The following is a 9,068-nucleotide window of genomic DNA, read 5'->3' as shown; positions in this document are numbered from 1 at the left end:
TGATGAGAATGATTTAATATCTAAATTAGTATATTGTTAAATATATTGAACATTCAATATTTTTGTATTTTATTTGTATCAATTATTATTGACTACCTATTTGGACCGATAAATTTTGACTGACCTATATCAGTCAATAATTTTTTATTAACTATTCTGAATCAACTATCCTTGATCGACCCTTCTTTAATCAAATTCTAAACGATCACCTTTATCATATAATATATATATATATATATATATATATATATATATATATATATATATATATATATATATATATATATATATATATATATATATATATATATATATATATATATATATATATATATAACCTACATAAATGAAATAAATCACAAACTCCTCCATATAATATATTTATAAGATACATTTCAAAATCCTGGAATTTGAACCGGGAACATTTAATCAAATATTGATGGTTTGCTTAATTAATAGCATGATTAAGATTCGTGAAAAGAAAAATAGAGGGCAAGGCCAGTAAAAAATGAATAGGTGAGGGACGAAACCAAAGTTAAAAGACAACCTTAATTTATATATTTTGCTTTTAAGATCGTAGACAACAAATATTGTGCAACTAAGAAATAACGAAAAATAATACATAAAAGGAAATTGAAAAAAGAAATATAATAAATCTCCATAAAATGTGTTAAAATGAAGATACTCAGACCACATATCCCTTAAACAAAGCTATAGACAAAAATATATGTTGAGAATTAAAATACGTAAATATAAAACATTAACACAATCCAGCACCCTATTTTATTGATGTTGTGCTTTTGCTTTATCTAATTCCCTTAAAGGCAAAACATAAAGCAAGAACAATCAATATGGGAACCCCAAACATTAAAAATTCCGAACGGAAAAATAGCAGAACACAGAAAATGATTACAGGAAGCAACAATTCCACTGGAAAATTGTGTGGGGCTTCATTCTTCTCTAAACCATTCCATTCACCTCCTCCCTTTTGATCAAATTCACTATTACCCTGCAAAAATATTACAAATAATAATATTAAAAATAGATTCATACCAAATTTAATAATAAATCATCACTATGCACAAGGATAATCCATGGAGAGGCTTCTGTTAATGAATGGTCATAGAATACGCATTAAAGCATAATGTAAGATTATTGCATGCTTTAGAGTCTCTTGCCTTGCTACAAGGGCTAATTGCTATTGTTGCTACCACATTCGAGATTAGAATCAAAACAATTATGCATTTTGCAAAAGCCATGGTGATATCTATACCAAAAAATAAGAACAATTGAAAACAACAAGAGTTACAAGAAATAGAGGAATTATGCGATGGTGAATGCATTAATAGGCTAAACTCTTTTGTATAGAGTAAATGCTACATTTTTTTTAAAATTAATTTTTTATCACTATAAAGATTACCTGAAGTAATTCTAATACAGGATGACTCAAACATAATGGATAATATAGAAAAATCAATTTGCGCATGTGTAGATAGTAAAAACTTAATAATGATCTTAACATGATTAAAAATTATGAAAAAACACATTGAAATCATATAAATGTAAAATTTAAAGGGAACTAACATTCTCTTTTTTTCTGGGTGTTAGTTTCTAGTTTTCAAATTATTGTTCTATAGATGTTGCGTGATGAAGAGAGGAGTATGATTTTTCAATGAAAACATAGAATGTCTCTGGAATAAACAAAATTTTATTTACGAATGTAGAAAATTTAGAATATTGCATTAAGTCCAAATACGAGAAATCATAAAGGACAATAACGAGCAATAAAAGGAGAATTCTTAGTGTTTGTATAAAGTGTTGTTGGTATAAATGTAAAAAGTTTTGGTAGAGGGTTATTCTCACACTTTAATGACTATTTATGCTCTCAATTAGAGAGAGATGAGTCGTGAGAGTAGTAGGAGATCATAGTCTCAGAGTCTTTCTTTATTTGGTAAAAGGCGTTTTAACGGACTAATCTTATGTGGTAGCTTTGAATGAGTCAGTTATTCCACCACACAAGCGCAAATTATGTCATGGCTCGACATTTATACTAAATCTGGATAGTTTAGTCTAGGTCTTTGGCATGATTAAGATGTTTGGTTTGCTTCATGTGAAATATGACTCATGTATGAAATGTTAATGTATATTATGATTGATTTTGTATGACTTCTTACCTTGTTTGTTTGTCTTGTTTGGATGTTTTTGTGCGTCGTTTCTTGACAATGATCATTTGGTGGGTGTGAGCAGAGAGTGATGTCATGCCTGTGAAACAGACTCTAGGTGGAGATGACCTAGATACATAGTAGTTTTTGTATTTATATCTGTAGTAGCTATATTTTCCTTTGATTGTTTTAGAGAACCAAATCTTGTACATGGTTTTGAGCTTAGTAACATGTATATGGAGTTTTTTCTATAGTTATATTTAAATGACTATAATAGAACTTTATATTCTTATGGTTATTAATTGTTCTATAGTATTGAGTATGTGATAGTTCCTTTATAGTAATAATACTATTTAATTGGAAAGTTATATATTTAAAATAAAATGATAGAAATCAACTTACTCTATAGTTCAAATCAATCTATTAGAAATGAAGATCTTGCTTCAAGAATTTCTCAAACGGTCTCTGATCTTCCAATAGATAAGTAGGAAGTTAGAATTTGTAAAGAAGGAAACTTTAGAAAGATAAAATTGTTTAGACAATGAAAATTCTTATTAGAAAATTCTATTTATATATTTTTGATATTTTTAAAAAAATAATAAAGTATCATTATATAGAACACTCTACTAGATCTAATACTTATTTTTTGAAGTTCTTATCCATACTCATTTCACGTGTTCTAAAAAAAAACAAAAAATGGAGAGATTTGCTAACATTTTTAAACACTGCCAAAGATATAATGGAAATTTTCATTCACAACTTTTTTTTAACATTTGAGATTTGAGAATATTTTTTAACTCAGTGCATTTATTCAATTATCACTTAAAATGAAAAAATCAAATATATGAACTATAGTACTATGTCTGTGACAAATCTCTATATATTTCATAATTTATTGAATTAGTGTTAAAAATGTGTGAAGAGACAAATTTTAAAATGCCTATATCCATTTCACATGTTACCCAAAAAAATTAAAATTTACAAATATTTATTAATAATTACTACGATAAATTGTTATTCTAATTATAATATGAATATGCAGATCTGTTAGTAAATTTTATTTTACTTATAAATGCTTTTTTACAATTTTGATCTATATGTAAATAAATAAAAATCTACCGAATTTCCATTTTATAAGCCTAAATTAATTATTTATGGAAGAAATTCGTACTAATGTAAAGTACAAATATAAAAATTTGAAACCCTTACACATAAATAAACAAAAAAACATAAAAGATAATAAGAAAAAAATCAAGTAAAAATATATAACAATTAAAATAAAATTTTCAGCGTTAACTTTTCTAAACTAAAAATATATATGATGTTTATTTTTTTTATAACCAGATCAATACCGTTTAACTATTTCTAAACCACAATTCTTCGAGTTAAGAAAATAAGGAATAGAAATAAAAAAAATTAACTTTAACATATAAATTTAAGATAATTGTATTAATTAACCAGCCTAATTAGTTTTCTCAATTTTTATAATTAAGTAATTGAGTAAGTGTAACATTTTAAAATATACAACTATCCAATATAAAATGAGACGAATGTACTTGAAATATAAAATACAGTAATAACTTTTAACGAAAAAGATAACTCGTAAATTTATAATTAGTTATATATTTGTAAACATTCATTTTATCATCGTTTTTAATTGTGAATTTTTTAATTAATGATTTTTAAATGCCTTTTATATTGTAAGGTAAGGTGCACTCTTTGGCCTCATATAAACCAATCTCCTTATCATACAAATAAAAAAGAAACAAGGAAAATTAATTAATACAATGCACGCGAAACTAAAAAGTTGAATACCGATTTTTCATTAATAACGGGGTGTAAGAATGAAACTATTATTTATTTGAATTGTAAATTCAAAATCTTCGGAAATTTAGAGTATTAAAATGGAAAAAAAAGAGGCCCCTTGAAGGTCAATTAAAAAACTATAACCATGGGTTGACCTCATTGATAATTTACTTCACAAAAAAAGTACAACACAAAAGTAGCTGGATTTGTGGCAATAATCTTATTAATTACGAGTAATGAGAAAGGGGCATGAGTCTGATGGAGAATAAATATTAAATTATTAGGAAGATTGGTCACATCTTGTTGTATTACCATTTTAATTATATAATTGTCATGACATGATGGTAATATCAGTGAAACTAAGCTCAATTATTTTTTGTATAAAATATTTATAATAATAGAAAAAAAGTTATATATCAATTATTTAAAAACTCATGTATAAGAGTTTAAAAATATTAATTTTTTTTCATCTATTGCAAACATAGTATTTAAGACACTAATTGGTCTTTTTTTAAATCTCCCTTCGTCACTTTTTGGGCTTGGGCTACCGCTAACACTTTTTGCTTGAGTGTTCTCCCTTCACCATCACACATTACTTTCTACACCTCTTCAATTTTTTTAATTCCAAAAATATCTTTATTTACTTTTATTCTTTACCTTTTTTAACTTTTTCTTAAAATCCTATTTTTCACTCTCTTATTCACTCAGTCACACACCACACTCCCACCCCCACACTTTTAATTTCTCTCTTTCTCTCTTATTCTTCTTTTTCTCTTTCCTCGATTTACCATTTCCGTCAAGGTTCTTTTCTCCTTTGCTTAGTTCGTGCTGGTGCTTGGTTGGTCATGGGTTTTTCTTGATTCATGGTGGGTTCATAGTATTGTGGAGTTTGGTGCTTCCTTTGTTGTTGTCTCCAATCCAGGTTAGTGATTGTATATGCGTCTATGTTTTGTGTTAAAGGAAGAAGAGAAACGCCAAAGGCTGCAATGGATATGAGACATCCGTTGAGCCTTCAACAGATCTTGATATCCGTGGACGGATCACGAGATCCGTTGAAGGCTCAATGGATGTCTCATATCCGTTGAAGCCTTTCAACGTTTTGGGTGTTTTCCTCCATTGAAGATCGAACAGATCTCACATATCCGTTGAGGCCTTAGAGTTTCGTTTTCTTGTTTTTTTAGGTTATTAATTTAAGTTTATTTAGGTTGTTAATTTTTGTACATTTATTTTAATTTAATATTTTATGTAGTATTATTTATTTATAAATGAAGTGTTTGTAAAAAAATGAAAAAAAAGCATGGAAAATTGAACGGACATTTTTTTTACTTTATTAATTTATTGATTTGTAAATTAATTTTTAGATACTTTTAAAGTTATGTAATTATATTTTAATTATAATTATATTTTAAGTAAATTATGTATTTATAATTAAATTAATTTTGTTTTATTTAATGAATTAATTATTATTAATTTAATTAAAGTTAATTGATTTTGTTTTAAATTCTTTTATTTTTAAAGAAAAACAGTTGCAGGGAGAAGGAAAAGAAGAGGAATTTAATTTCCGTGTAAGTGGTGAAGTGTGAAGGTGTATTCATATATTAGTGGAAACTATTAATGAAATGGTTGGAAGTTAGAGAAAGTTAAAATTTTTAACTACCACATTAAATATTATGGAAAGACAAAAAATGAATGGAGAGGTGCAAGAAGCACTATGTGGTGGTGGATGAAGTAACTCTTTTTACTTTTACATGATTAATAAAAGGAGTTTTTGAACTTACAAAGAATTACTATTGGCACCACTTTTCTTCTTTTTCATACCAGAGTTGATCACATCACTAGATCTTTATCAAAGTAATGAATATTATGATGTTATAAGAGTTTTATCAAAGTATGTTTTTGTTGTATAAGTAAGAGTTTAGTTTGAGTAGATGAAATGTTGGGTGAAGAAAATGTGTAGAGTTGGTTGTGTTTTTGAAAACACATGACACTGTGGGTTTGACGTTGAATAAAACTTAATGTCAAAGTGCACACATCTATTTTCTGCCTAGATAATATCACATTACCACATAAACTTAAAATTAATTAAAAAACTAATATGTATAAATTTTTTATAATACCTAATAAATTACAAATATTTTAATAATTTAAATCAAATACAAGTATAAAAATATAAATAAATATTAGAACCGATATGAAAACAAGACAAAAAAATATATGATATCCATTTTATCTTATATTCAATATAAAAATTAAAAATTACTCATATACTTATCCGTACCAAGAAGTACCTACGAAAATATATTGGTTTGTCATTCTACGTCACGTTGTTTTGATTTTATCAGGAAAATATATTAATTTATCACTCTACATCATCTTGTTTGATTTTAACACTAGATAACCATTATCTCCATCTTCTTATATTTAACCTATCAATTAACTTGTACATTCTCTCTCCAATCTGATGTGACTTATTTGTCAATTTGCTCTAGAAAGAAAATGGTAAAATTGATTGACAGATTTTAAAAATGATTATAATATTTAAAAATAACCAATCACAAGCTACTACATAAATTATTGTTAAAAAATTATCAAAAAAATTATTAAAAAAACATTTTCCTTTAAAAAATTAAGAAAAGAAGACGATTGATAGATGAATTAAGGACAAAAAAGAATAGTTAGGATCAAGAAAAATCTCAAACAACATAATACTTAAAAAAATATACCTATTTTATATAAAAAAAATTATTAAAAATATTAAATTATTTATAATTTAAGTAGTAAAGATTCATTTTCTTATTTACTGTCTCTTTTTAAAATTTTGTGAAACATTAATCATTATGCTAAGCATCCAAGTATTACTTAAGTGAAGTTGGAGACTGACGGTGTTGATTAGTTTGTCGAACAAGGTTAATTACCAGTTTTATCTATTACATAATTTGTGTTTTGTTATGATTTTATTTTTAAAAAATGCTTAAAAAATAAATAGAGAAGAAAATATTTAAACTGAGTATAATCTCAAATTTTAAATTATGTGAAATTATTGAATATGGTAAAAATATTTTTGAGAATGTGGAAATGCTGATTTTGCATGACGTAGCATGACGTAGCATGACGCGGAGTAATGTAGTTTTAAAAACGTTTTGAAACGAGGAGTTGTTGGTGCTGTATCTTTTGGATGTAAGAAGTGTGACTCTCTTGTTTGAGTTAGGTGTGTGTATATGTGCCATATCTCCCATTATCATTCGTCTTTTTCTATGGTAGTAGGTGAGCCAACATCACACTCACAGTCACCACTTCAAACTTCTATTTTCAAAACATATATGTTAATTTTACTTATACCAACAACACATAGGAAATCAACTAAGACTTATCTTCAAACAATCTCAAAGTAAAAAGTTAGCATTGGATTGATTTTTTTTTTTCAAAAGATAAAGAGCGGTGCCCTTCTTTATTTAATAAAATAATAATTTTTACAAATTCTTCACCTTTTTCTCTTCGCATCTCCTCTTTGTCGCATTTCATCGATGAAATCCTACACCCCTTTTCTTTCTCTCTCTATTGGCACTTCTCCCTTCCTTCTCTCCTCCGTCATTTTTAACCCTTCCTTTAAGGTTATCAAGTCAGACATATGAAAACTACTACTCCACCATTAACTTGTTGCAGTATTTTTTCTTTGCAGCATTTTAAAGGTAATTAGAATGTTTTGTTAAAGGTGAGATTTTTTGGAACAAGTTATGAGGGCGGGGTGCTGGAGAGAGGTGGTGGGGTTGGAGGAGGAGAATGGGGTATTGATAGAGATGCGGATTCAGCCCTTGTCGCTACGGTTGGAGCAAAGGGTCTCGGCAGAGATCAAGCATATAGGTGGCGCGTAGGGAAGTGCCGGTTGAGAGGGTTGCGGTTCGTCTTCATCGCACGTGGAGTTGCGGTTCGTTTTTGCCGCATGTGGAGCTACGATTTATCTTCTCCGCACTTGGAGCTGCGGTTCGTCTTCTCCTTCTCCACATTTGAAGTTGTCAAACCCCGAAAATGACATGTGTAAAGGGGGAGACATATGTATGCATGAGAGTGAACCAAGTGTCATTCGGTAGTATATTAGTCAAGTTTTCAACTTTTCATGCCACATTCTGCATGCACTGTTTCACTCCAATCTTCTGAGTTTCCTTTTCTCCTTCATCTTTCTACAATTCTCCTCCTTCTCTCTAGAAATTCTTCATCTTCTTTCATCTTTTCCTCAAACAGCCACCATCTAAGCAATTTAGGAGTCAAGATCTTCAATCTCCACCGTTCAAGGTCTTGTTTAGAGTTGGTGTTTTTAGAATTTCTGAAATTGGGCACAAATTTCTGGAGGATAGAAGCTCAGTTTGTAATTTATAATCTTCTGTTAATCGTATTTATTATAAATCGCTCGGTTTCATAGTGACCGTCCGGTCTTATATTGCCCCTCTTGTGACTAAACGTTTTATTATTTGTTACCGTTTAGTCATGAACTGTCTGTTTTCGTATTACTTGGCTATGTTGACTTGGCTTTTTCTGTAGCCAGCGTTCGGTTTAATTAGTGTCCTTGAGTCAGACTGATGGGTATTTCTTCCTGTAATTTTCGGTAGATGGCATCTAGGTCTCCTCCTTCCTCACCTACGGATATGGATGCACCTAACTCCATGAGATTGAAGGAATCAGTAATCACGACAATGCAGCAACAGAACATTGCATTAGTTCAACAGAATACAAGGGCTCTTCAAAGCTTGGAGACCGCTCAGATTTTAGTTGAGACATCTCAGAGGCAGTATGAGGATTTGATGTTGAAAGTTGGAACTGCAGCTGGGTCGTCTACTTCTTCTGCTACTCAACAGCAAAAGTGGAGCTTAGATAGTTTCCTACTACATCATCCGGCTAAGTTTAGTGGGAAGTGCAGTCCAAATGACGCCGACCAATGGTTCAGAGATGTGGAGAGAATTTTCAATGCCAAGAAGTGTTCGGACGAGAACAGGCTGAATTTTTCTGACTATTTGCTGACTGGAGAGACTAGTCATTGGTGGAGTAACATGAGGATGATGTTGGAAGGAAGTGGTACACCTATCTCTTGGGAACTTTTTAAACAGA

The sequence above is a fragment of the Vigna umbellata genome, chromosome 1, assembly GCF_029865625.1.
Source record: "Vigna umbellata cultivar VRB3 chromosome 1, Vumbellata_1.0, whole genome shotgun sequence".
In the NCBI taxonomy this organism is placed as follows: domain Eukaryota; kingdom Viridiplantae; phylum Streptophyta; class Magnoliopsida; order Fabales; family Fabaceae; genus Vigna; species Vigna umbellata.
This window is presented reverse-complemented; position numbering follows the sequence as displayed.